The sequence below is a fragment of the Erinaceus europaeus genome, chromosome 1 (assembly GCF_950295315.1).
Source record: "Erinaceus europaeus chromosome 1, mEriEur2.1, whole genome shotgun sequence".
Lineage (NCBI taxonomy): Eukaryota > Metazoa > Chordata > Mammalia > Eulipotyphla > Erinaceidae > Erinaceus > Erinaceus europaeus.
The window spans coordinates 185474425-185501702 of NC_080162.1; the positions used below are offsets into that span (position 1 = coordinate 185474425).

A 27278-nucleotide genomic window follows, 5' to 3' on the forward strand; every position below is an offset into this window, starting at 1 on the left:
GAGATGGTATAGTATATAAGGGCACAAAGGAAAGAATACAAATGTTTAGACATAATAATGGAGTGTATATATCATATATAGACTGCACATGCACTCATCCCCAACTATAAACATATCCAAGGTCATTCTCTTAAAGCATAAAGAAATTCAATAATGGGGGAACCAGAGAGTATCCTTGAAAACTTCAGTGATGACATCAGAGTCACTGCCATAGTTACAGGCTCCACAAGATGGTCACCTGTACCATAATGGGTAACAGGACAAAATGATAAGCCAGGGAGGTGCTATAGAATACAGAATTTACAAGCATAAAAGCTCTGGCTTGAATCTTGCCACTATAAATTCAAGTGTTTCAATCTATGTGCTCTCTCATGAAATATATATATACATGCAAAATGCTTTGACTAGCAGGAATTTTTCCTAATGAATGATGATCCATCATGGTGTACCTAGAAGTACAATAAATAAATAGCCTACAGAAATATAATTGAATTGGCGTAACGGGAAAAATTAATTCATACTACTACAATGGAAAGTTTCTCCTCACCTAGTCAGTTGTCGTGTAATGGTATATCTTTAATTCTTTTTAATTTAAATTGGGAGTTTAATGTTTTGGAGTATAGTCTGTACCATATAAACACAGTCTCTCATCTCCCCTTGATAGGTACATAGGAGACACAGGATGGTCCCAGTATCTCTTCATCCTGGCCCTTTCCTTCTTTCCCCAGAGTCCTTTGCCTTGATGCAGTATACCACGTCTAGTTCAAATTTCACCTCATGTTTTCCCTTACTGTTCATTATTTAGTCACACCTATAAATGAAATCATCTGGCATTGTTCTTTCTCTTTCTGGTTTGTCTAACTCACCATGAAAAACAGTCCGGAGATTTCACCAGAACACTAGAAATGGACCTACCTTCTGACTCAGCAATCCTTCCCCTGGGATATACCCAGGGAAAAACAAAAACAACCTATTTGCAAAGACCTATACACAGCTCTGTTTATAGCAGCACAGTTTGTAATAGAATGTATTTAGAAGCAACCCAGATGCACAATGACAGATGAATGGCTAAGAATGTTGTGTTAATGTACACAGTGGACTATTATGCCACTGTTAAAAATAATTATGCCATCTCCCTTACACCTTAGGATAGAAAAAGAAGAGACAGAGAGAGAGAAGGAGGAAGAGGAGGAGGAGGAGGAGAAGGAGAAGAAGAAGAATGGAGGAGGAGGAAAAAATGCAGGGATGTAGCAAGTTGGCAAGTCTCTAAGAGCCCATTTTTTTTGTGTAGATGTTCCTCAAACTTTCTGTATTTATACCACCTAACACTAAAGCAAACGTTCAAGAATATTTAATTATTTATTTAAATTCTTCAAACATTCATTAAAATTCATAATTAAAACAAGAATTCACCATGGATGGTAGATACACTAAGAGAAAAATAAATGGAAAGTGCCTTTGAAGGATGTCTAGAGAGAGCTATGTAAAAAAAAAACTTTATTTACATATAACTGATGAGAGGATTATTTTTTTTGCCTCCAGGGTTATATCTGGGGCTTGGTGCCTGGACGATGAATCCACTGCTCCTGGAGGCTAATTTTTTTCACTTTGTTGCCCTTCTTTATCATTGTCGATATTATTATTGTTGTTGTCATTGCTGTTGGATAGGACAGAGAGAAATAGAGAGAGGTGAGGAAGACAGAGAGGAGGAGAGAAACACAGACACCTGCAGAGCTGCTTCACTGCCTGTGAAGTGACCTCCCCTGCAGGTATGGAGCCAGGGGCTCGAACCAGAATCCTTAAGCCGGCCCTTGTGCTTTGCACCATGTGCACTTAACTTGATGCACTACTGCTCGAGCCCTTAAAGGATTCTTTTAACCTATTTTGTGAGTAAAACTGTTGAAAAGGAAGAAAATAGAATTGAAATAATAAGTAGCAATATAATGTAAAGTGGAAAAGTGGCAAGCACAGGCAAAGAATTCTAAAGTTCTTTCATTATTTAAAAAGAAGTTGAAGATATCATTCAGCTTCAGATTTTAAGTACACATTCATCCTATTATTTCTGAAATAACAATAAAAGAAAGAAATTGACTTTAAAAACCCTCCAATATGAGGGAAAATCTTAAACAGCCTGTTATCAATCTTAATTAAGCAGAAACTACACATTTTTATCAAAATCAATTTATTTCTGAGATATAAAGTAGGTTTAATATTTTAAATCCAATAATATAAGCTTTTCCACTTACAACATAGGAGAAAAATATATGATAATTCAGTGTTCAAAACAAAACATAACAGTTAGAGACTGTGAAACTCACATCTTACTAAATTTGTAGAAAACTATTAAGAAAATGAAACTTTCATAAATTTATTATTTAAAGTATCCCTTTTTAAAAAGCTATTGAAGTTACAATGATTGTTCCTCTTCAAAGCAGGATACATTCCAAAAGCACAGAGAATTATCACTTCTCCTCAACATTGTACTAGATATGTTAGCCATAATAGAAGAAGGAGGAGAAGATGGAGGAGGAAGAGGAAAGGAAGGAAGGAAGGGAGGGAGGAAGGGAGGGAGGGAGGGAGGGAGGGAGGAAGGAAGGAAGGAAGGAAGGAAGGAAGGAAGGAAGAAAGAAAGAAAGAAAGAAAGAAAGAAAGAAAGAAAGGAAGAAAGAAAGAAAGAAAGGGAAAGTGGAGCCAAGATGGAGACTTGCAAGCAGCAGCTGGCATGAGCTCCAACAAAAAACAGCTTGTGACCAGGGATTCTCTGGACAGGGTAGGATACTGGGCCATCAGCAGGATGATGAATAAGGGGTCCTAAGGATGAGACCACACTTAGGTTAGAAAATGGAGGCCAGGGGGAATGAGAAAGGAAATCTTTCAATTATTTCTGAAGCTCACCCCACCCCCCCTACCCCAGACCCAGCCCCCAGGGCAGGACAGCCACTCTAGCAGGCTCCCCATTGAGCTATTATCTTTACCAGGATTCCTAGCTCAGCAGAGGTACTTTTGCTTTTTATTTTCCTTCTCTCTCTTTTTTTTGTTTTTATTTTTTTTTGAAGTGTCTGAAGCTCTATTTGAGTGACAAAATACCTGAGGAAATATCTTGAGGAAAAGAAACAGAAATGGATGTATTACACTCCCAGATCTCAAACTATATTATAAGGTCAGCATCATCAAAACAGCCTGGTACTGGAACAAATATAGAACACAGACCAGTGGAACAGAATTGAAAGCCCAGAACTAAGCCCCCACACCTATGGCCATCTAATCTTTGATAAGGGGGCCCCAAGTATTAAATGGAGGAAGGGGGTTCTTCAATAAATGGTGCTGGGAATGCTGGGTTGAAACATGCAGAAGAATGAAACTGAACCATCTTATCTCATCAGAAATAAAAATCACCTCCAAATGAATCAAGGACCTAGATGTTAGGCCAGAAACTATCAAATACTTAAAGGAAAACATCGGTGGAACACTTTCCCACCTAAACCTCAAGGACATCTTTGATAATACAAACCCAATTTCAAGGAAGACTAAAGCAGAAACAAAATAATGGGACTACATCAAATTGAAAAGCTTCTACACACCCAAAGAAACTATCACACAAACCAAGAGACCCCTCACAGAATGGGAGAAGATCTTCACATGCCATACATCAGACAAGAGACTAATCACCAAAATATACAAAGAGCTCAGCAAACTTAGCAACAAAAAAGCAAATGACCCTATCCAAAAATGGGCAGAGGATATGAACAGAGCATTCATTACAGAAGAGATCCAAAAGGCTAACAAACACATGAAAAACTGCTCCAGGTTGCTGATTGTCAGAGAAATACAAATAAAGACAACATTGAGATACCATCTCACCCCTGTGAGAATGGCATACATCAAAAAAAGACAGCAGCAACAAAATCTGGAGAGGCTGTGGGGACAGAGGAACCCTTCTGCACTGCTGGTGGGAATGTAAAGTGTTCCAGCCTCTCTGGAGAACTCTCACAAGACTTGACATGGACCTTCCATATGACCCAGTAATTCCTCTCCTGAGGCTATATCCCACGGACTCCATAACACCCAACCAAAAAGAAATGTGTACACCTATGTTCATAGCAGAAAAATTTGTAATAGCTAAAATCTGGAAGCAATCCAGGTGCCCAACAACAAATGAGTGGCTGAGAAAGCTGTGGTATATATACACAATGGAATACTATGCAGCCAGTAAGAACAATGAACCCACATTCTCTGACCCATCTTGATTAAAGCTTAAGGAATTATGTTAAGTGAGCTAAGTCAGAAAGATAAAGATGAGTATGGAATGACCCCACTCATAAAAAGAAGTTGAGGACGAATAACAGAAAGGGAAACTCAAAACAGGAATTGACTGAATTTGGAGTAGAGCACCAAAGTAAAAACCTTGGGTTGAGGGTCAGTGTGGATGTTCAGTTCATGGGACGGGGGGGGGGGGGATGAGACACAGTCTTTTGGTGGTAGGAATGGTATTTATGTACACTCCTATCAATTTGTAGTCATATGAACCACTATTTATTAATATGAGAGGGGAAAATTGATTGAATGGCTCAAACTTTGTGAATCACAGACTGAGTCTTTTTAATACATAGGCTGAGTCTTTGATATGTTGACTCTCTTAAAAGCTTAGTCCAGGGAGACTAGAAGCAACCAGTGGGACTGCTATATGCAAATAATGTCAAATGACATAAATTATGGTGATGTTGTGTATGATACAGCAAATACTAACAAAAGGATATTTGAAAGTTAACCCAATGGCCAAATAATCTGATTACAGAAATAACTATCTATTGTCTTCTTAAACCTTAAGACAGCAGGATCCTCCCGCTTCCACTTTAGAGCCTATATTTCCCCCAGTCTGGGAACCTCTAGGGTGGGCTCACTTTCCTGCATGCTTCTCTCAGTCCATACCAAATGATATTCCATCTGCCAATCCTAACCTAATCACACAAGGAATACCACCTCAGCATGCTTCAATTCAGACTGTGTCCAGAGACATCAGGCATGGAATGTAAACCCTTCACCCTTTCCTTTCATAGTATTCTCTAATTCCATTCCAGGAGGTTCACTTCCTAACAAAGTCCCAAAACCTAGATATAGACCAGGTCCCCTGAGATAGAGCATATATTCATATGTATCCATAAATTAGGGCAAAATATATACCTGAAAACAAAAAATACACAATAGTCTGTAGTGAGTCAGTATCAAGTTCATAATGAAACAGTGTCTACTTAGACTTAGATGCCCTCCTCACCTACTTCCTATTACAATTCTCTCACTCACTCCAAAGCTAACCTCATCAAACCAAGGACTGCAAAACCTGAATAAGGGCAAGAGACTGGCATACTTTAACTATGATTCTTTAGTCGCTATCAGGCCACCCCATCAGCTGGGGCCCTATTCGGAAGTCCTGAGATTCCCAAAGAAACATGATGGGCCTAGACGTCAAATAAATCCCTCTCTCCATTGTTAAAGGTCATCTCTATCAGGAACAACACAATAGACCCCTTTGTGGGCCCCCATAGGACTTTGCCGTCAACTTGGATAAACAAAGGTAGAGAATGCTCCATTCTCCAAAGGGAGGCTGGACAATATACTCTATGCTACACCTAAGGAAGATGTGTCCTGATATTGGGGCAGCTTGGAATGTTCCTACTTATGACCACCGAATGTGAGCTCAGATCTATAGGGATGCAGAGGTCACATAGGCTCCTAAGCTAAATATGGGCCCCAGATCACATCAAATCGATGGGGTTTACAGTCAACAATATTTATACACCTTTCCCATATTTTGGAGCTACTCTCTTCCCTGTTCCAGCTTTCTGGTCCTTCTGCCTGCTATGATATCACCTCCCCAGACAACAGTTAGGATCCACCTGCATATAAGATTTCAGACGCAGGTAAAAAAAAAAAAAAAACACTAGTATAGTTTCAGGCCCTTTGGAATACAACTAAAATATGCCTACTAGCTATCTAAAAAATGGAGGACCCCCCCAATTCTTCATCTGCACTATTCCAACCTTTAGGTCCATGGTTGTTCAACAATTTGTTTGGCTTTGTATGTTAACTCCATTTTCAAGCACCAGGTTCCAGATGCCTGAATGATGCCAACCAGACTTCCCTGGACAGACAACCTCACCAATGTGTCCTTCAGCTCTGTTTCCCCAGAGCTCTTCCCCACTAGGGAAAGAGACAGGCAGGCTGGGAGAATGGATCAACCTGTCAATGCCCATGTTCAGTGGGGAAGGAATTACAGAAGCCAGAAATTCCACCTTCTGCATCCCACAATGATCTTGGGTTCATACTCCCTGAGGGATAAAGAATAGAAAAGCTATCAGGGTATGGGATGGGATATGAAGTACTGGTGGTGGGAATTGTGTGATGTCGTACCCCTCTTATCCTGTGGTTTAGTCAATGTTTCCTTTTTATAAATAAAATATTAAATTAAAAAAAAAAGAAAGAAAGAAAAGCAATAAAGTAAGAAAAAGAAAAAGAAGTAAATAAGAACATAAAAGTGTATCTAGGTTGAAAAGAAACCAAATTGTAATTTTTTTCATATGGAAAGGTAGAAATAAAAAAATAATAACCAAAAGAGGCAATGACTGAAAGAAATAACCAACATGATCACTTTTACAAATAATATGATTCTCTCCACAGAATATTTCATAATAATTTCAGGGAAAGAAGAAATGAGAAAATTTAGCATATTTCTAAATGTATATATAAAACAAAAGTGAAAATATCCCTTTAATAAATTTAACATCCAATCCTATCTCAGATTGTCTGAAGTAAAATTCCTTCAGGTTAGTTTGAGATATTAGATGGACAAACTGAAACTCTTTGAAGTCAAGACTTCACTGAGCTGAATGATCTTCCAAAATCATACTTTAAAGTATATTAAAATACAAAAGAAAGTTAAACTAGCTAAAGAGATATTCTATAGTACCTTCACTAGTTCAGAAGAATAAAATTGATCAACTGATCTTTCTTTACCTCAGTGAAACATTTGTTTTACAGTAGTGAAAAGCAATGTGAGTTCTGGTAGATATCAAGCAATACATTGTTTTTCATTTTTTAATAATGTTTTATGTACAACAACAGTACAATATTTTGTACAAGCATAACATTTCTCAGTTTTCCACATAAAATATAACCTCCACTAGGTCCTTAGTCATCCTTTTTGGACCTCTGCTCTCCCCAACCACCCACCCCAGATTCTTTTACTTTGGTGCAATATACCAACTCCAGTCCAAATTTTCCTTCATTTTCTCTTCTGATCTTGTTTTTCAACTTCTGCCTGAGAGTGAGGTCATATTCATATTCATTATATTCACCATATTCATCCTTCTTTTTCTGATTTATTTCACTTAACATGATTTCTTCAAGCTCCATCCAAGATGAGCTGAAAACAGTGAAGTCACCATTTTTAACAGCTGAATAGTATTCCACTGTGTATATATACCACAACTTGCTCAGCCACTCATCTGTTGTCGGACAACTGTGTTGCTTCCAGGTTTTGCTTATTGCATATTGTGCGGCTACAAACATAGGTATACAAAAATCTTTTTGGATGGGTGTGTTGGGTTCCTTAGGATATATCCCCAGAAAAGAAATTGGAGGGTCAAAGGGTAGGTGATTTCTAGCCTTCTCAGAGTTCTTCAGACTGCTCTCCCCAGATGCTGGACCAATTTACATTCATACAAGGACTCCACTACCTCTCCACCAATTGTTGTTGATACCTTTTCTGATGTATGACATTCTCACAGGAGTGAAGTGGTATTTCACTGTTGTCTTTATTTGCATTTCTATGACAATCAAAGACTTGGAACATTTTTTCTCATGTGTTTTTCAGCCTTTGTCCTTTCCCCATATATGGATGGAGTTATTTGTTTTCCTTATGTTGAGTTTGGCAAGCTCTTTATATATTTTGGTTATTAAACTATTGTCTGATTATGGCATGTAAAGATCTCCCATTCTGTGAGGGGTCTCTTGGTTTGGGTATTGGTTTCTATTGCTGTGCAGAAACTTTTTAATGTGATATAGTCCCATAGGTTTATGCTTGCCTTAGCCTTCTTTGTAATTGGATTCGTTTCACTGAAAATGTCTTTAAAATTTATGTGGAAAAGAGTTCTGCTAATATTTTCGTCTAAGTATCTGATAGTTTATGGTCTAATATCCAAGTCCTTGATCCACTTGAAATTTACTTTTGTGTTTGGTGAAATATAGTGGTTCAGTTTCATTCTTCTGCATGTTTCAAAGCATTATTTCCAACACCATTTATTGAAGAGACTGCTTTCCCCATTGAATAGTCTGGAACCTTTGTCAGAGATTAGGTGCCCATAGGTGTGGGGGCTTAATTCTGGGCTCTAAATTCTATTCCATTGGTCAGTGTGTCTATTCATGTTCCAATACCAAGAAGTTTTGATGAAAATGTCCCTAAAGTACAACTTGAGATCTGGGAGTGTGATGCCTCCAGTTTTGATCTTTCTTCTCAAGATTGCTTCAGCAATTCTTGGTCTTTTCTGGTTCCAGATAAACATTTGTAGCATTTGTTCTAGTCTCCTAAAAATGTGTTTGGGATCTTGATGGGGATAACATTAAAATTGTATATATTTCTGGGTAGTATATTCATTTTAATGATGCTAATTCTTCCAACCCATGAATATGGAATATCTTTCCACTTCTTTTTCAATTTCCTTGAGTAGTGACTCATAATTTTCAGTATACAAGTTCTTTGGTTAGTTTTATTCCTAGATATTTTATTGTTTTTGTTGCTATATTAAAAGGAATTGATTTCTGGATTTCAACTTCTTCTAACTTTGTGTCTGCATAGAGTAATGCCACTGACTTTCAAATGTTAATTTTGCAGCCTGACACCATACTGTATTGCCTGATGATTTCCAAAAGCTTCTTGCTGGACTTCTTAGGTTTTTCTATGTATACTATCATGTTACCTGCAAATAGGGAGAGTTTGACTTCTTCTCTTCCAATCCCTTTAATTCCTTGCTCCTGCCTGATTGCTATAGCAAGAACTTCCAACAATATGTTGAATAGTTAAGGTGAGAGTGGGCAGCCCTGTCTAGCACCTGACAATAGAGGAAATGCTTCCAGTTTTTCATCATTGAGTATGATATTGGCTGTATGTTTGCTACATAGATACTCCACTATCTTCAGCAGCTATCTATTCCAATATTTTGTAGTGTTTTGATCATAAAAGGATGTTGCATTTTGTCAAAGGCTTTCTCTGCATCTATTGATATGACCATGTGGTTTTTGGTCTTGCTGTTATTGATGTGGTGGATCAAGACTGATTTACAAATATTAAACCAACCTTGCATCCCTGGGATAAACACCACTTGGTCATGACGAACAATCTTTTTAATGTACTGCTGTATCCAGTTGGCTAGAATTTTGTTCAATATTTTAGCATCTATGTTCATCAGAGATATTGGTCTGTAGTTTTCTTTTTTGCTTGTGTCCCTGTCTGCTTTTGGTATCAAAGTGATGTTGGCTTCATAGAAACTGGAAGGGAGTATTCCTGTGCCTTCATTCTTTTCAAAAACTTTTTAAAGTAGAGTTATTAGTTCTTCTTTGAAGGATTTGTAGAATTCATTTATAAAACCATCTGGTCCAGGACTTTTATTCTTGGGAAAGTTTTTGATAACTGATGAGCCTATTCATGTTATCTAGTTTCTCTTTTCTTAATTTTGGAATTCCGTAGGTATCTAGGAAATCGTCCATTTCTTCTAGGTTCTCTAGCTTGGTGGCATATAGCTGTTCATAGAAGCCTGGCATGATTTGTTGAATCTCTGTGGTGTCTGTTGTGATATCTCCTTTCATTTATGATCCAATTTTTGGGGTCTTCTTTTTTTTGTTTTGTGAATCTGGCTAAAGGTTTGTCGATTTTGTTCTTTCTTTCAAAGAACCAACATTTACATTTGTTGATCTTTTGTATGATTTTCTTATTTTCAATGTTACTTATTTCTGCCCTAATTTTAGTGATTTCTGACCTTTTGGTTGCCTTAGAGATCCTTTGTTCTTCTTCCTGTAGGTCTTTTAAGATGCGCAATCAGGTTGTTTATTTATGCTTTTTATTTTTTCCTAGTGTGTGCTTGTATGGCTATGAACTTCCCTCTCAGTACTGCCTTAGCTGTGTCCCAAATATTTTGATAGCTTGTTTCTTCATTTTTATTGAACTCTTGGAACATTTTTATTTCTTCCTTTATTTCCTGTTGAGCTTCCACATTTTGGGACTATTACTCATCTTTTGTTGATTCTGAAGTGTTAGTTTAATTCCACTGTGGTCTGAGAAGATGCTTGGGATGATTTCAATGCTCTTGAATTTGCTGATGCTGTCTTTGTGGCCTAACATATGGTCTATTCTTGAGAATGACCCATTTGGACTTGAGTAGAATGTGCATTCCAGTTTCTCGAGGTGAATGACTTTGAAAATGTCCAATAGTTCTAGCTTATCTATCTCCTCATTTAGCTTCCTCATGTCTTTATTGATTTGCTGCCTGGATGATCTGTCAAGTTGAGAGAGTGGGGTGCTGAAGTCCCCTACTATGACTGTGTTGCTATTAATATATTGCTGTAGCTCTTTCAGTAGATGTTTGTTGCATTTAGATGGCTTCTCATTGGGTGCATTGATGTTAATAATTGTTAAATCCTCTTGACTGACTGATCCACTGAGCATTGAGTAATGTGCGTGCCTATGTTTTTAAATTTTATTTATTTTAAGGTCTATCGTGTCAGATATGAGAATAGTTGTTCTTGTCCTTTTTTATGGGCCATTGGCTTGTATGATAGTTTCTAATCCTTTCACTTTGTGTCTGTGTTTGTCTTGTTGAGTTAGGTGGGTTTCCTGAAGATAGCATAGCTTTGGGTCCTGTTTTCTGATCCATCTTCCTACTCTGTGCCTTTTCATAGGTGAATTCAGGCCATTGACATTTATTGCTATCAAAGACTGAAGATATTTTAACGTCATTCTTGTAGATTTTTAGAGTGTTCTGATATGTGGCATATTTATGGTGGTCTGACTGTTTAGGAAACCTTTCAGAACTTCTTTCAGGTCAGGCTTGGTGAAAGTTGATTCTTTCAACTGTTGCTTGTCTGAGAAGGTTTTTATGCCTCCATATAGTCTGAATGACAGTCTAGCAGGATACAGTAGTCTTGGTTGAAAGCCTTTCCACTGAGCACTTGATAGATATCTAGCCATTCTCTTCTGACCTGTAATGTTTCTGTGGAGAAATCTGCTGCTAATATTATGGGTTTTACTCTATAGGTGACTCTTTGTTTTTCTCTTGAAGCCTTCAGGATCTTTATCCTTACTTCTTTCCATTCTAAATATGATGTGTCTTGGTGTCTTTAAGTCTGGGTTAATTTTGTTTGGGACGCTCTGAGCTTCTTGAACCTTTATGTCTTTGTTGTTGTCTAGATTAGAGAAGTTCTCAGCTTGTGTGTCCTGAAGAATGCTTTCTTCCCCTCCCTCTGTTTCTTCCTCTGGTAAGCCAATAATGTGTATATTATTTCTCTTGAAGTCATCCCATATGTATCTGTTGTTATTTTCAGTACCTCTTAATCTCTTTTTGAGATCTCTTACTTCTTTTTTAGTTGTCTCTAATTCATCCTTGATCTTGCTAATTCTGTCTTTAGCCTCATTTATTCTATTCTCTGTCCCCTCTACTGTTTTCTGGAGTTCATCTATTTTGTTACCCTGTTCTGATACTGTTTTAGCTTGTTCAGCTAGTTGTGTTCTTAGCTCAGCTATTAGCTCTCCAATATCCTTGAGATAATTAGTGTTTTCTTCCAGAGTTTCATTTGTGGTTTCTGCATTTCTGATGACAATTCTTTCAAACTCTTTTCTCACTCCTGTGATTATTTCCTTAACTAGTGTTTGAATGTTGACCTCATTATTTTGTGCTTCACCCTTTGGGGGGCTTTTATCTGGATCTTGTCCTGGTTCATTTGTCTAATATTTCTTCTTGTTGGTTTAGCCATTCTATATAATATGTTATGAGGTCCCTCTCTCAGTACTTTTCAAATTAATGATCACTCTTGCCTGGACTGGCTTGTGTCTAAGTAAGGTACTTAAAGAGTTCACAGTTGTGGAAATTAACAGTTGTTTCAATATTATTTCAATCCCTGAGTTGGAGCACAGAGGCTGTTAAAAGTCTCTTTTGTTCTTTTACTTCCCTGTAGGCTATGGGAACTTGAGGACTTTTAAACTGTAAGATTCTTAGCTTAATCACTAATTCCAGTGATTCCAGTGGGTTCCTGAAGATGTTCTAGTCCTGCCTTGTTGCGGTCCCAGGTGGTCTCCTTTGATATTCCTAGTTGAACTGTGAGAAGAGAGGAGAGAAACACATATGCTGCTGCTCCGTAGCCCCACCTCCGGAAGTCTCCATCATGCAATAATTTGTCAGTGCTTATGAAAACATAAAAGTTATAATCAACCCATAAAAACTATGGAATTTAATGAATAAACTTCATTGCTTAGTCACTAAGAGACAGTTTAAAAAAAATTTTTTTAATTCTCCCTTTTGGGCCAGGTGGTGGTGCATCTGGTTGGATACACATGTTGCAGTGCACAAGGACCCAGGTTCAAGGCCCTGGTCCCCACCTGCACAGGGAAAGCTTCACAACTGGTGAGCAGGGCTGCAGGTGTCTCTCTGTATTTTTCCTCTATCTCCCCTTCCCTCTCAATTTTTGGCTGCCTCTAGTCAATGAATAAATAAAGATAATTAAAAAATTATAAAAATAAAAAGAACTCTCCTTTTAAGAATCTCAAACATATACACTATATTAAAAAAAAGAAAAAGTAACAAAGAATGCCAATTATTCTAGCTGCATCTCTCTAACCTTACATAGATTCCAAGGAGTCATGAAAATAATTGTTATTGTTTCTACACACATCAATTTGTAACTACACAAATAGCATAGTACTCTTATTTATATATAACAAAAGATTCAAATTAGCCTACGTAACACTAAAATGAGAATTCACTGACTCCTGTAACTTTTGTGAATCATCTTTTAACTTTCTTTGAGGTCTTTGCATAATTTGTGTAGCTTAAGAAGCTAAGAAGGCTTAGTTATGCTTTGTGTACTAAGCAAAGATTATCACATTTCTGCAAAAACATGTTGCTGTATGCATTTATTCATTCAACAAGTACTGAATTAAATTCAATATGCATACACTACAAGTTAGATACTTACAATAAATAGGGGGAAAAGAACATTAGAGGTAGAAAAATAAATAGTAATCCAGAAAGTAGCCATAAATAACAATGTGTCTAATCACAAAAATTAGTTGCATGGCTCCTAAGCACAACAGAGTAAACAGATATGAAAATGTAGAGAAATGACTGAGTTTCTGATTCTTTTGGCAGAGCACTGCTCAGCTCTGGCTTGCTTGGTATGGGGACTGAACCTGGGGCTTTCAGTCTCAGGAATGAGAGTCTCTTTGCATAACCATTATGCTATCTACCCCTGCCCCAAGTTACTCATTCTTCATTTCTTTCTCTCTTTTTTTTTCTTTTCTTTTCCACAAATTGTTACCTCAGGACACATACCACTGACCACTCCTGCTGAAAAGAAAAGTGCCATTCCTGATGACCAAGCCACCTCGGGAGGAGGAAGAAGTCAAATGACCCATGCTTTCTCAATGCCAGTGATAACAGTCATTGTCTTTGCAGTGGTGGCTGATATTATTGGAACCATCCTCCTAATTACTTTTGCTGTACGGAAGAAAACCTCACATGATATACAAATACCCAATGACACAGCTGCCATTTAAGAAATCCAGGAGAGAAATTAACGAAGACCTGCTCCTCAAGCTAAATTTTAGAAGAATTCAAAAACACTATTGTTTTGGTTAAGTGCAACATTAACATTTGAACTGGACAACAACACCACGTGTAAACCTTCCCAAGTTGTACATATTTTGGATGAAATTTTCATTGTAATGAGTTCAGTGACTCAATGGTGGGAAATATCTCCACTCGTAACTATTTCAAAATGAAGAACAAGGGAGCCAGGTGGTAGCACAGTGGGCTAAGTGCAGGTGGCACAAAGCACAAGGACTGGCAATAAGGATCCCAGTTCGAGCCCCCGGCTCCCCACCTGCAGGGGAGTTGCTTCACAGGCGGTGAAGCAGGTCTGCATGTGTCTATCTTTCTCTCCCCCTCTCTGTCTTCCCCCCTTTTTCCATTTCTCTCTGTCCTATCCAACAATAATAACTACAACAAGGGCAATAAAAGGGAATAAATAAATAAATAAATAATAAATAAGTAAGCTTACAAAATGAAGAACAAATATTTCCTTTCGTGCTTGCTTTTGCCTAATCTTTGTGTTATTTTTTTTATAATTAATGGATTTAGAATTATGATCTAAATCTTGTAAGCTGCATCTGCTTTAAGTCAAGCTTAGTCTATCATGTTGAATTTTTAATGATTGTGCTGTCAATTAAGAAGCTTGCAATGTCAACATGACATATAAGTTCTCTTTCTAAACTTATGACTCTGTTTTTCTTGTTTTCAGTAATTCATAGGAATATATACATAGTGTATTATCCCCTCCATTGCTGAACTGGCAAGACATGATACTACACTAATGATGAAGATATCTCTGTCACACTATTAAAGCGTGTGTCTGAATATGTTTTGCATACATATCAGTGTAAATATATGCCTTGAAAGTACACTCACACTCATCTTGCAAATAAATGAACACAAAGGATTTTTTTCACATAAAAAAAGTTGAAAAAAGTTGAGATGTGATACAGGTATAAATGAACCATTTGAGATCATTGGTCTGACCAGAGAATATTAACTCTGTTAGGGCACCATGATCCACTGGAATCATCTAAGGGGCCCCTGTATCTTCAGAAAAGACAGAATTGATGATTTTTCTTTGCAGAGAAACCTTTCCTGCAAATGCAGCAAATTGTACAAACTCGACACACAGGGAACTATTTCAGCAAGTCCCTGTAGGTTTTATTCACAAAACCAAATGTACATTATAGATTAACCACATTCTTAATAAAGAATTAAACCAAATTCTTTAATTCCTCCACTCCTAGTTTCTCTTGTAAATAGGCCCTTGGAAATTGGTTGATAATCTAAAAGAAACTTCTAGATATGTCACTAAGTCTTTGTGACTATACACTAGTCACTCATTTGCAGTGAGATTTGAAAAGCAATATAAGAGCAAAGATGTGCTTTCTTGTGACAGTCTCTTTCCAAATTAATAAAACCATGTATTTCTTTAAAAAAAAGAAATCAAAAGAAAATCTAGAGAAACTAGAGTTATTAAAATATACTCAGTTAAAAAAAAAAACAACCATGAAATATCTCTAATGAGTGGTTGATAGTTGCATAAGAGAATGTAGATACTAGGGTATATGCTCAGAATTTTAATTCAGAAATTAAGACTGACTGAAATCACCAGGCCACCAGGAGAGTTGACTACTGAAAGCTCTGACATAAATCTTACTCTAGAATTATCCTTCCACAGTAGGCATATAGGGTGTTGCCCCACCTATATTCCAACCACCAAGCTTCTATTAAAACAACTCTTACAGATCTACAAGTCTCTGGGGTCCTTATTATATCTTCCACATATAATCAGTTAAACATTTTCTTGTAAATATCTCACAGTTCGGGAGTCGGGTGGTAGTACAGCACAGCGGGTTGAGCACACATGGTGTGAAGCGCAAGGACTGACCTAAGGATCCCAGTATGAGTCCCTGGCTCCCCACCTGCAGGGGAGTCACTTCACAGGCAGTGAAGCAGGTCTGCAGGTGTCTTTCTTTCTCCCCCCCCCCCCGTCTTCCCCTCCTCTCTGTTACATTGGTTTGTTCTAGCCCTCCCCCGCCAAGAGAATTGGATCAGTCCTATTAATTTCGCGGGCCTGCTTGGCCCCACCCCAAGAAACCCCGAGAGAGGGTTCCTGAGTCCGAGAGTTCCTGAGTTCCGGAATTCGAGAGTTTCAGGGTTACAGAGTAAGAGAGAGTGCCAGAGAGACAGAGTTCCTGGGTTCCTGAGTTCCAGAGTAAAAGAAAGAGCGCTTGCGCCACCGCAAAGAGACAGCAGAGTTCTGTTTGGTGATTAGTTTGTCTTAGTTTATGAATCGTTGTTCCTGAATAAAGAAATACAGCTTCCCTGCCCAGCCGATGTCTCCGAGTCTCTGTTACCCGCCTGTGAAGCTAGCCAGCCCGGCTGGAGCCTACGAATTTTAACAACACCTCTCTCTATTTCTCTCTGTCCTATCCAATGATGACAACAATAATAACTACAACAACAATAAAAAAACAAGGGCAACAAAAGAGGAAATAAATATATATATATATTTTTTTTTTTTAAATCTCACAGTTCAACTTTTTCCTCTTCTTTTTTAAAAATTTTTTTCATCTTTATTTATTTGATAGAGACAGCCAGAAGTTGAGAGGAAGGGGGATACAGAGAGAGAAGGAGACAGAGAGACATCTGCAGCACTGCATCACCACTTGTGAAGCTTTCACCCTGCAGGTGGGGACCAGAGGCTCGAACCCAGGTCCTTGTGCACTGTAACATGCACAATCAACCATGTGTGCCACCACCTGGCCCCATCTTTTTCCTCTTCTAAAACTCACTTCCTTCACACCCAAGATAATGATGATCCACTGAGCACTCCACAACTGACTGTGGATTACAGATTCTGCATTAGCTACATCTCAGAGTTTGTTTCCACAGGAAACTATCTAACAACACTCTATACAAGAAAGATAAATGTAAAGTGAACATGACAAACTTGACATTATATGTGTTGAGGACACTGAACAAGGTAGCTTACCTATAGGCAGGTGTAGGCTGGAGACAGTGTGTAGGAATCATGAAAAGTGTTTGTAAATACATTTTGCAGAAAACTGAGTAACACTATATAGTTATGAATTCATCTCATAATGCAGTGTTTCTAAACCTTTACAGTTATAGTGGTTCAGGATTGTGATTTCATTATCCTTAGTGTCCGGAGGCAGAGGGAAAAGTGATAATAATAGGTAAACATCAAAATTCTTTTGTTTAATATCTTATTTATTATTGGATAGAGATAGAGAAGAGAGGGGGAGGGGGGAAAAGGGGGGAGAGGGAGGGAGATAGGGGGAGGGGGAGGGAGAGGGGGAGGAGGAGAGGGAGAGACCTGCAGCCCTGCTTCTCCACTCGTGAAGGTTTCCCTCTGCAAGTAGGGACCAGGGGCTTGAACCTGGATCCTTGTGAACCTTAATATGAGCACTTAACCAGGTGTGCCACCGCCTGTCCCCCAAAATTCTTCAAAATTGAATCATTTTTAGAAATTAAATGAATCATGCATTTGGTTCACAGTTAGTGGCACCTGTCATAAAGAGTTCATACTCTTGTAAGAAACACAACCACAGTTTGTGGAGAAATATAGTCATTCTACATGTATATGTATAGCCCTTGTGTGCTATTCTACCATTCCCATAATGAAATTTCACTCTCTTTTAGTTTAGATAAAGAGAGAGAAAGGGGAGAACAAGAAGAGAGGAAGAGCCATCTCAGTACCAATCCACCATCCTTGGAGCTACCCCTGGTGCCATGGTTCTCCCTCCCCTGTGGTGTGGAACTTGATTAATCTGACATTTCAATGGCAAGAGGAACCAGGCACATGAAGTGTGCGTGGAAACACTTCAAGCAGAGACAACATACCATACATTGTTGGGTAGTATGCCAGCTCCCCTGGCTTAAAGCCTCTGTCCCTAATCCTGCTTAACTAAGCACCCCCATGCCTGCAGGGCATTGGTTTGATCCCACTTAAAGCTGCGGTCTATTTACATAAACCACTGTTAACTAAGCACCACCCTGCCTTCAGGGCATTGGTTTAATCCCACTGGTTCATACTCTCTTTTTGCTCTGACCCCTCTCCTTGTTACACCCTGATTTCCACCCATCTCTTTTTGCTCCACCCTCTCTACATCACATCCTGTTTCCACCCTACTTGGTGAGTATATATGCAGCTGCTCTTCTGTTTTAACACACTTGGGATTGCTTTCTAGCTCCAAGAATTCCAGAGTGTATCTCCTGCAACGCTAGCTGGGCACGAGTTCCTGATCCCTCTCCCATGCAGCAACCTAGGTTGGCTCCAGTTGAGTTCTCTCCAACCCAGAGAGCACTTGCTCGGGAAGAAGCACCCTCAGGCTATGCCGGCATTGTATCAACTCCAAGCCTCATACCTTGCCTATTAGGCAGCTTTGTCTCTGCTATTCACAAAACTAATGCTCTGTGTGTATGTGGGGGGGGGGGGGGAGGAAGAGGGTAAGGGGGTCGAGCATTTTGCAAATAATTCTCACTAAACAAATCAAAATGAGGATTGACTGAGTTCACTGGGTAGGGTACCTGCCTGGCCATGCATGCAACATATATTCAAACTCTGAACAGCACAAAGGAGTTAGGTGCAAAGGAAGCTTTGTTATTATTGTATCTCCTCCTATCTATTTTTGTCTATCTGGATGGGAAAAAAATGGTCAGAGGGGCCTACGGTGGCACACCAGGTTGAGTTCACATGTTACAGTACACAAGGACATGGGTTCAAGCCTCCTGTCCCTACCTGCAGGGGAAAGCTTCACAAGTGGTGAAACAGTGCTGAAGTCTGTCTCTTTCTCTTCCTCTTTCTTTTCCTTTCTTTCTCTCTCTCCCTTCCTCTCAATTTCTGGCTATCTCTGTCCAATAAATAAAGACAATAAAAAAATTTTAAATAGAAAAAAGAAAAAAATGACCAGAAGCAGTGAAAACATATGTGTGAAGTCCTGGTTTCAAACACACACACACACACACACACACACACACACACACACACAAACACACAGTCAATAATGAATCAAATAAGTATTTCAGAAAATCAGTTATAATATATATCAATAGAAAACATCATTCATATATGTACTATTATTATATACCTAAAGTACATAATAATAAAAAGTATGGGTTATAGTATGATTTATATATTTATAATCATCATTATTTTAGAAAAATGAAGTATACTTAAGATCAATCATATAAAAGGGAATAAAATATAAGGAAAACTGTGGGTCTAAATGCTTGAGTTAATGACTTACACCTCACTATGAAAAACAAAATTTTCCCAGAAGCCTATGCAACAAAAGAGGAAAGACAAAGAAAATGCTGTTAGTTACATAATTTAAGATACCCATACACTACTTTGATGTTGGTATGCATGAGACCCCTTCTGTTTCATTTGGTTTAAATCCCCCCTGCTTAACACTATTCTATTTACATAACCACTTCATTCTATTTATATAACCGCTGTTAACAAGTACCTCCCTCCAGGGCATTGGTTCAATCCCCACTGTTTCATGATATGTTTTTGCTCCACCCCCCCATCCTTGTCACACCCTGATCCTCTCCTTGTCACACTCTGATTGTCACCAGTCACTTTTCTCTCCACCCTCTCTATGTCACACCCTGTTTTCACCCTACTTGGCAAGTATATATAAAGACAGCATTGTGAGTTTTAGAGTACTGTACCTTGAGTTCAGCTTAGCTCATCTTAGATTGTGCTGCGTCCTGCATGAATAAAGAGATACTGCCTACAGCTCAACTATGAGTCCCTGGTCGTCTGTTACCCGCCCGTGCCCATGAAGCCAGCCTGGCGAAAACAACCTAACCCGTCGAAAACGACATATGGCGCAACAACGTGGGACCAGACCTGCGCAACTCCCAGATAAGTGAAGACTTTGCCTACCTATGCACTATGGTCTTCTCTTCTACTTACGAAGAGGTTTGCCAAAGCCTCTACTGTTTCATTATGAGACAGTTTCTCTGTCTCTGGAACATTTTACTCTGGGCCACACTTCGGTTCCCTCACCGGGAACTTTGGTTTCTTATGACCGGGATCATAGAGCTTGGGAGATGCACGGAGATTTCTCCTTGGACTTTCTGGATTCCCTCTCCCATGTTTCCTGAGGAAAAGGACTACATTTTGCTCCGGGCCACAGTTTGGTTCTTTATGACCGTGATCGTAGACCTTGGGATATGCATGGGGATTTCCCCTGGAACTTTCTGGACTTCTTCTCGAATGTTTCCCATGGAGAAGGACTACTCTAATTTGAAGAACATTCTCAAGTACCCTGGCAGTTCCCAGGTATGGAGACACGTGGTTAGTTCTACTCTCCTGATTGGATTCTTTCTTCGATGGGAAGACGCTTTTAAAAATGGGTGCCTGAAGCAATCCAGCAGGAACAGTCAGAAACACCCTAAATGGAATTTCGAGGACCTTTTTGGACTAGGTCGCCCTCCGGGGATTCTTAATCCTACATGGTGAGATCTTGATAATCTGGTTCAAGTTGCGTTTCATAAGAGAATGATTTGAATGACTGAATTTTTGTTTGACATTGACTTAAAAAAAAAAATGCTGGACGCAGCCATGATTTCTAGAGACATCCAGAAACAATCCAAAAAATTGTTTTTTCCTCCTTTGATTTCTCTTTTACGTCTTGACATGAATCTGAAACGTTTAATCCTCAAAACGGTATGAGTTATGGGTGGGGCAGATAGTGCAATGATTATGTTAATTATTCTCATGCTTGAGGCTTTTAACCATGGTTCTTCTGTTTACCTTTCCACATTTTATTGAGTTTAAAGTGTTTTAACAACCTTGAAATGATACTAGAAAGGACTTCCAATTATAATGGAGTTATCAATGATAGTAAACTTCTAATCTGCTACAAGTTTTGTTTGACAAGTAAGTGAATTTCAGCTGTCAAGTCTTCACATGAAAAAGCATCTACTCAAATGGAATTCCCGGAAATCCATTTGGACCCCTGTTCTCTGACATCGCCCCCGGAAACCAATAATGTGACCTGGCACGACCTGAAGAAACAGATTCACAGACTCGAAAGCTCACTCTCTACAGAAAAGCAGAATTCTGGTGGCCAACATTCCCCATCGAGACAGACGTGCAGCGTTTCATCCTCCGGCATTTTCTTCTGTGGTCAGCTACTTTGGACTGACACCTCCATCGGACTTACTGGTACACACAGCTGTGTTTCTCAAAGACTAACTTCAGCCAATTGCCTTGAGACTTTATAGACCATGTCCCCTCGCCTGCAGGCTCTGTCCCAGAGGCAGAAAACTCCCCCTCCTTATTAGGTTATGCCCACAGAGGCATGAAGCGCCCCAAGAGGCAAGAGATGCCCACAGAGGCAGGAAACGCCCTTTGAGGCAAGAGATGCCCCCAGAGGCATGAAGCATTCCCAGAGGCAAGAAATGCCCTTTCGCCTGCTAGGCCTTGCCCTTTGAGGCAAGAAAAGCTCCACTTGGCATCACACTGGTTATTGCTGTTCGCCTATTTTGTTTTCCATGTCTTATGCCAGTTCTTTTGAAAACGCCTGTACAATATACATTTCTGTTCACCCCGCAATGGCCATTAGTTAAAAAGAAAGGGGGAATTGTTGGTATGCATGAGACCCCTTCTGTTTCATTTGGTTTAAATCCCCCCTGCTTAACACTATTCTATTTACATAACCACTTCATTCTATTTATATAACCGCTGTTAACAAGTACCTCCCTCCAGGGCATTGGTTCAATCCCCACTGTTTCATGATATGTTTTTGCTCCACCCCCCCATCCTTGTCACACCCTGATCCTCTCCTTGTCACACTCTGATTGTCACCAGTCACTTTTCTCTCCACCCTCTCTATGTCACACCCTGTTTTCACCCTACTTGGCAAGTATATATAAAGACAGCATTGTGAGTTTTAGAGTACTGTACCTTGAGTTCAGCTTAGCTCATCTTAGATTGTGCTGCGTCCTGCATGAATAAAGAGATACTGCCTACAGCTCAACTATGAGTCCCTGGTCGTCTGTTACCCGCCCGTGCCCATGAAGCCAGCCTGGCGAAAACAACCTAACCCGTCGAAAACGACACTTTGATATTACAATATTGTTCAATAGTTTTTTATTTTTGTATTATCTTTAATTATTTATTTGATCAAGACAGCCAGAAATCGAGAAAGGGGCAAAAGAGGAGAGAAGCAGAGAGACACCTTCAACACTGCTTCACCACTCACAAAGCTTTCTCCCTGCAGGTGGGGACTAGGGGCTCAAACCCAGGTCCTTGCACATTATAACATGTGTGCTCAGCCCAGTGCACCACCACCTGGCTCCTTGTTCATTAGTTCTCATAAAAGGATACTGTCTAATGTAAAGGACATACCCTTCACATCACAGAATAGACAAAACTGTATTTTTATGGTCTTAGTTCTTGAAATGACTCCCAAAGCAAAAGTGTCTTAAATTATTCACTTGAAACTCTGTCAAAGTGCTTCTTTATTGGGTCAACCAACTGAATAATCAGTATTTAAGTCATTGCTCAGTTCACCTTATCCAAAAATACATTAAGAACTTAATGTGTATGGCTTTCATCAGTTTTTCCCTAAATATCATTTCCCAGAACTGAACTGACAAATCCACTGATTCTGATCTCTCTCAGAGCCCCTAAAAATATAGACTATAGCAATGACAAGTTGCCAATTGCACAGACTGAAGTGGCTTAAATGAACAGTAAGTGAGAATTGGATTTAAGATAATTCATGAGTTCCCACAAATGTAAAGTATTTGACATCCATAAACTTCAACAGCATTGTTTTTCTGAGTAATGTCCTGAAGTATTGTTTTCCCTCTACACCAAGAAGAAAAATATGAGGGAACATTTCAATAAATATTTTTGTCAGACTAGAATGGCATTCTATGCTGATAGTAAATGCTACTGTGCTATTAAAAAATGACGAGATCTTCTCCTTTGATTCATCACAGATGGAATGTGAAAGAATCATGTTAAGTGAGATCAGTCAGAAGAAGAAAGATGACTATTCACTTATAGGTTCAACTTAATTAACAGAGGGAAAGCCAAAACACAGGGTGATGTAGCGACTAGTTGTGGATTGCTGCAGCAAAGCCAAGGACATAGCAAGTAGGAGCAGGGCGCTGAGAGGGGACTGGGGACCGAATGCACTATGATGTATGAGAACATAAGCTGGTGGTAGGATTGGTGTGTAGGAACCTATCATGGAAGGATAAGAGAGCATACCCATGCAACGACTGTCTTCTTTTTTTTTTTTCAATTTTTTAAAATATTTATTTATTCCCTTTTGTTGCCCTTGTTATTTTATTGTTGTAGTTATTATTGTTGTTGTTGATGTCATTGTTGTTGGATAGGACAGAGAGAAATGGAGAGAGGAGGGGAAGACAGAGAGGGGGAGAGAAAGACAGACACCTGCAGACCTGCTTCACAGCCTGTGAAGTGACTCCTCCGCAGGTGGGGAGCCGGGGGCTCGAACTGGGATCCTTAAGCTGGTCATTGCGCTTTGCGCCACGTGCACTTAACCTGCTGGCTACTTCCCAACTCCCTACAACTGTCTTCTAAATCATTGTTTCTCTAATAAAACAAAACTTTAAATACCATTTTATATAATGATGACATGCTAATTTGTAAGCAAAACACATAAAACAGAAAAATAAAATAAGGTAAAATGACTAAAGCAACACTTGGACCCCTGGAGAAAATTAAAAAAACATTAATGAAGAATACCTCAAAAGAGGAGCTGGGTGCTAGTGCACCTGGTTTAGTACAAATATCACAATGCTCAAGGACCGAGGTTTGAGCTCGATCCCCATATGCAGGGGGAAAGCTTTGTGAGTGGTGAAGCAATGCTGTAGGTATCTCTCGCTCTCTCCCTTTCTATCACCCTTTCTCCCTCTTGATTTCTAACTGTCCCTATCCAATAAATAAAGATAATAATAAAAAAGTAAAAAAATAAAAAGAATATCTCAAAAGCATATAGATACAATAAAACATTCACAAAACTATATTATTTCAATACACAGAGAATCAAATGTATCCCTCAGCTCAACATAGCTTGTCATTATAAATTGAGAACAGCACATTCAGATAGTGAAGCAATAACAGGCACTTTGCATTTCTCTATGCTCCAGGCTATAATTCAAAAACAAACTTCCCTTTCACACTAAAGAAGAAAGTTATAAGCTAAAGGCTATTAGTATGTTTCACCAATTTGCGTGTCATCCTTGTGCAGGGGCCATGCCTATCTCGTCTGTATCCATTCAGCTTTAGTGTGCTGCCAGAGAAGAGCACAAGGTATCAGAATGCTTCATGCACGACACTACCCAGCAACCAGCCCACTTAGAAGTTTTTAGTAGGTTATTCTGAAGTGTCTTCCCGTTGCTAAGAACTTCCAGGAAAGAGAAGGGCAGCAGTATTAATAAAACGACAGGACTTGCTATACCTCGCTCAGATGACATACCTGACTATATAGCATTTTAAAAAATAATAATAATAACCTATTAGTCTAGATTTCAAGTATGAGTCACTTTTATTTTTATTTCACTTATTTTAATGAGGGAATTAGTTAATCTAATGAGAGAACCAGAGCACCACACTGGCATATGCTATGCCAGATGGAATCCAGACTCTCATGCACGCAAGTCTTGCACTTCATAGGTGGAGCTACTTCCCTGCCTTCCCCAGGCTCCTGCACTGAATATGGGCCCCAGATCAGATCAATGGGGTTTACAGTCAACAATATTTATATACTTTCCCCATATTTGGGAGCTACTCTCTTCCCTGATCCAGCATTCTAATCCCTTTTCCAACTATGGCACCATCTCCCCTGACAATAATTTGAGTCCACCTGAATGTTAGCTGTCAGACTCAGGCAAAAGCTAGTAAATTCGTGTGCCCCTTGGAATATACTTAAAATAGACCTACTAGCTTTTTCCAATACAGAGACCCCCAAATCTTTATCTGCAATATTCTTGCCTGTAAGTTCATGATTAGTCAACAAACTGTTCTGCCTTATATCCTAACTCTTTTTCAGCCACCAGGTTCCAGATGATACCATGATGGCAGGCTGACTTCCCTGGGCAGAGGACCCCATCAGTGTGTTCTGGAACTCTGCCTCCCCAGAACCCTGCCCCACTAGGGAAAGAAAGAGACAGGCTGGGAGTATGGACCGGCCTATCAACGCCTATGTTCCGCGGGGAAGCAATTACAGAAGCCAGACCTTCCATCTTCTGCACCCCATAATGATCCTGGGTTCATACTCCCAGAGGGATTAAAGAATAGGAAATCTATCAAGGAAGGGGATGGGATACGGAGTCCTGGCAGTGGGAATTGTGTGGAATTGTACCCCTCTTATCCTATGGTCTTGTCAATATTCCCACTTTAGAAATAAAAAAAATTAAAAAATAAATTCTTTCTAATAGAACTTGGGGTAGTAGGGTTAATGTTTCACATCACCAAATTATGTACTAGTGATAAACTAGTTAACAAATATAAATGCCCTGATTTGGGCCAAGATTACCTCAAAAAAAAAAAAAAGGTAAAATGAGATGTATTTATGAGCATAAAATGGACCAGGTATACAAAAAAAAAAAAAAAAAAAAAAAAACAAAAGGAGACTTTTGTCAAATTACCAGGGTGGAGTAGTTGATAATGAAATAAGCCTATCAATGCTTTCTAAATATACACAAGATTGAGGATATGAAATGCTTTATTTGAATTTATTATTCTCAGTAAGTAATGCAGCTTTGGATAAATAATGAATATAAGTGCAGTTCCAAACATTATGTCGTAAGGAATTTAATAGCTGTTGAAAATAAAACAAAACTATAATGAATGTGCAAGAAATTATCTCATAAACTGCAGAGATATTCCCAGACTCTTAGTGGCAAATGATTCTTCATACACAAACCAGTCATTTCAAATGTGATAAGTTTAATTCTCATTTTTTAATTCATAAATATATTTGACAGTAATCAAAAACCCACTTTGAGTCAGATATTCTCTAGGCATCAAATTATATGTGATTTAAAAGAATGACATAGGGGCCAGGTGGTGGCACACCTGCTTAAACACACATACTACAGTGAGCAAGGATCCTAGTTCAAGCCCCTGGTCCCCACCTGCAGAGGGAAAGCTTTACAAGAGGTGAAGCAGGTCTGCAGGTGTCTCTCTGTCTCTCCCCTGCACTATTTGCCCCTCCCCTCACAATTTATCTCTGCACCTACTCAAAATAAATATATAAAATTTTTATTAAATAAATAAATAAATAAAAATAAAAGAATGAAATATAGCCCCACCATGAATGGTGTGGAACTATACCAATACTGTCTGATAATCCATTAAATCACTAATAAAAATATTTTTAAATTAAATGAGAGGTCAGGCTGGACAGTGGTGAACCCAGTAGCATATGTTACAAGGCACAGAACTGAGATTCAAGTCCGAGGTCCCCATTTGTAGGAAGGAAGCTTCCCAAGTTGTGAAGAAGTGCTGCAGGCGTCTCTCTTTCTATTTCCCCATCCCTCTCAATTTTTCTTTGTGTTGATCCAAGATAAATAAAATAATAAAATAAAAGTAGTAAGTATACTTAAAAATAAAATAAGTGAAACAAAAACAATAGTTAAAAATTCAACTGTCCCTACCTATAGGAGGAAAAGCTTCACAAACAGTGGAGCATTGCTGTAGGTGTGTGTCTCTCTCTCTCTCCTTTTTTATTTCTCTCTGTCTGTCTCTAAAAGAAACACAGGGGCAGGGGATGGCCACCAGGAAAAGTGAGTGGAGTCATGGGGCAGGTACTAAACCTCAGTCATAACACAGGTGGGGGAAAAAAGGGAATAAAACATATATGCTTTGAAGGAGCTTATGTTCTATAGATATTTTTTAAGAGGGAATAGAGGCAGTGAAATAATATCATGTGGTAATAAAAGAAATCAAGAAAAAACAAAACAACAACAAAAAAAATGCTACAGAAAGTGAGAGGGGAGTAGAGTGTGTGTGTGCTATCTCGGGTCAAGGTGATCCAGGGGGCTTTTCTGAATGTTCTAAACCTCTCTCATGTTTCCAAATTTTGTCAAAGCATACTGTCAGTGTTATCACACAACAATCAGTAAGACCTTCACTTCCAAACACACAGACATACCAACTGCTCTTCCAAGGACAGCTGTTCTTACCACCTTTGCCATGTGTTTTTGTTTTCAAAGACAGAAAAACTATGGTCTGCAGGGGGGGGGGGGGGCAAGCACACCTTTCCTGAGTTTTAATCTTAAAATAATAAAAGCCTAATCTCCAAAAGCATGTATCCCCATAGCTGCCACTAGGTAATTATTATTATTACAAATAAGAACTACTGGCATCTGGATGTGGTGTAGACAAAATTCACTGGC

The 27278-nt window shown here is 38.9% G+C and overlaps 1 protein-coding gene and 1 non-coding gene across 3 annotated transcripts in view; both read right to left on the reverse strand.

The window, feature by feature from the left end:
• The window catches only part of C1H8orf34 (chromosome 1 C8orf34 homolog), a 292718-nt gene that overhangs the window by 251864 nt on the left and 13576 nt on the right, over nucleotides 1-27278 (reverse strand). The window lies entirely within an intron of this gene.
• Nucleotides 24083-24185, reverse strand: LOC132542785 (U6 spliceosomal RNA). The gene has a single exon (XR_009553760.1). It is a non-coding gene; the product is annotated as a U6 spliceosomal RNA (small nuclear RNA).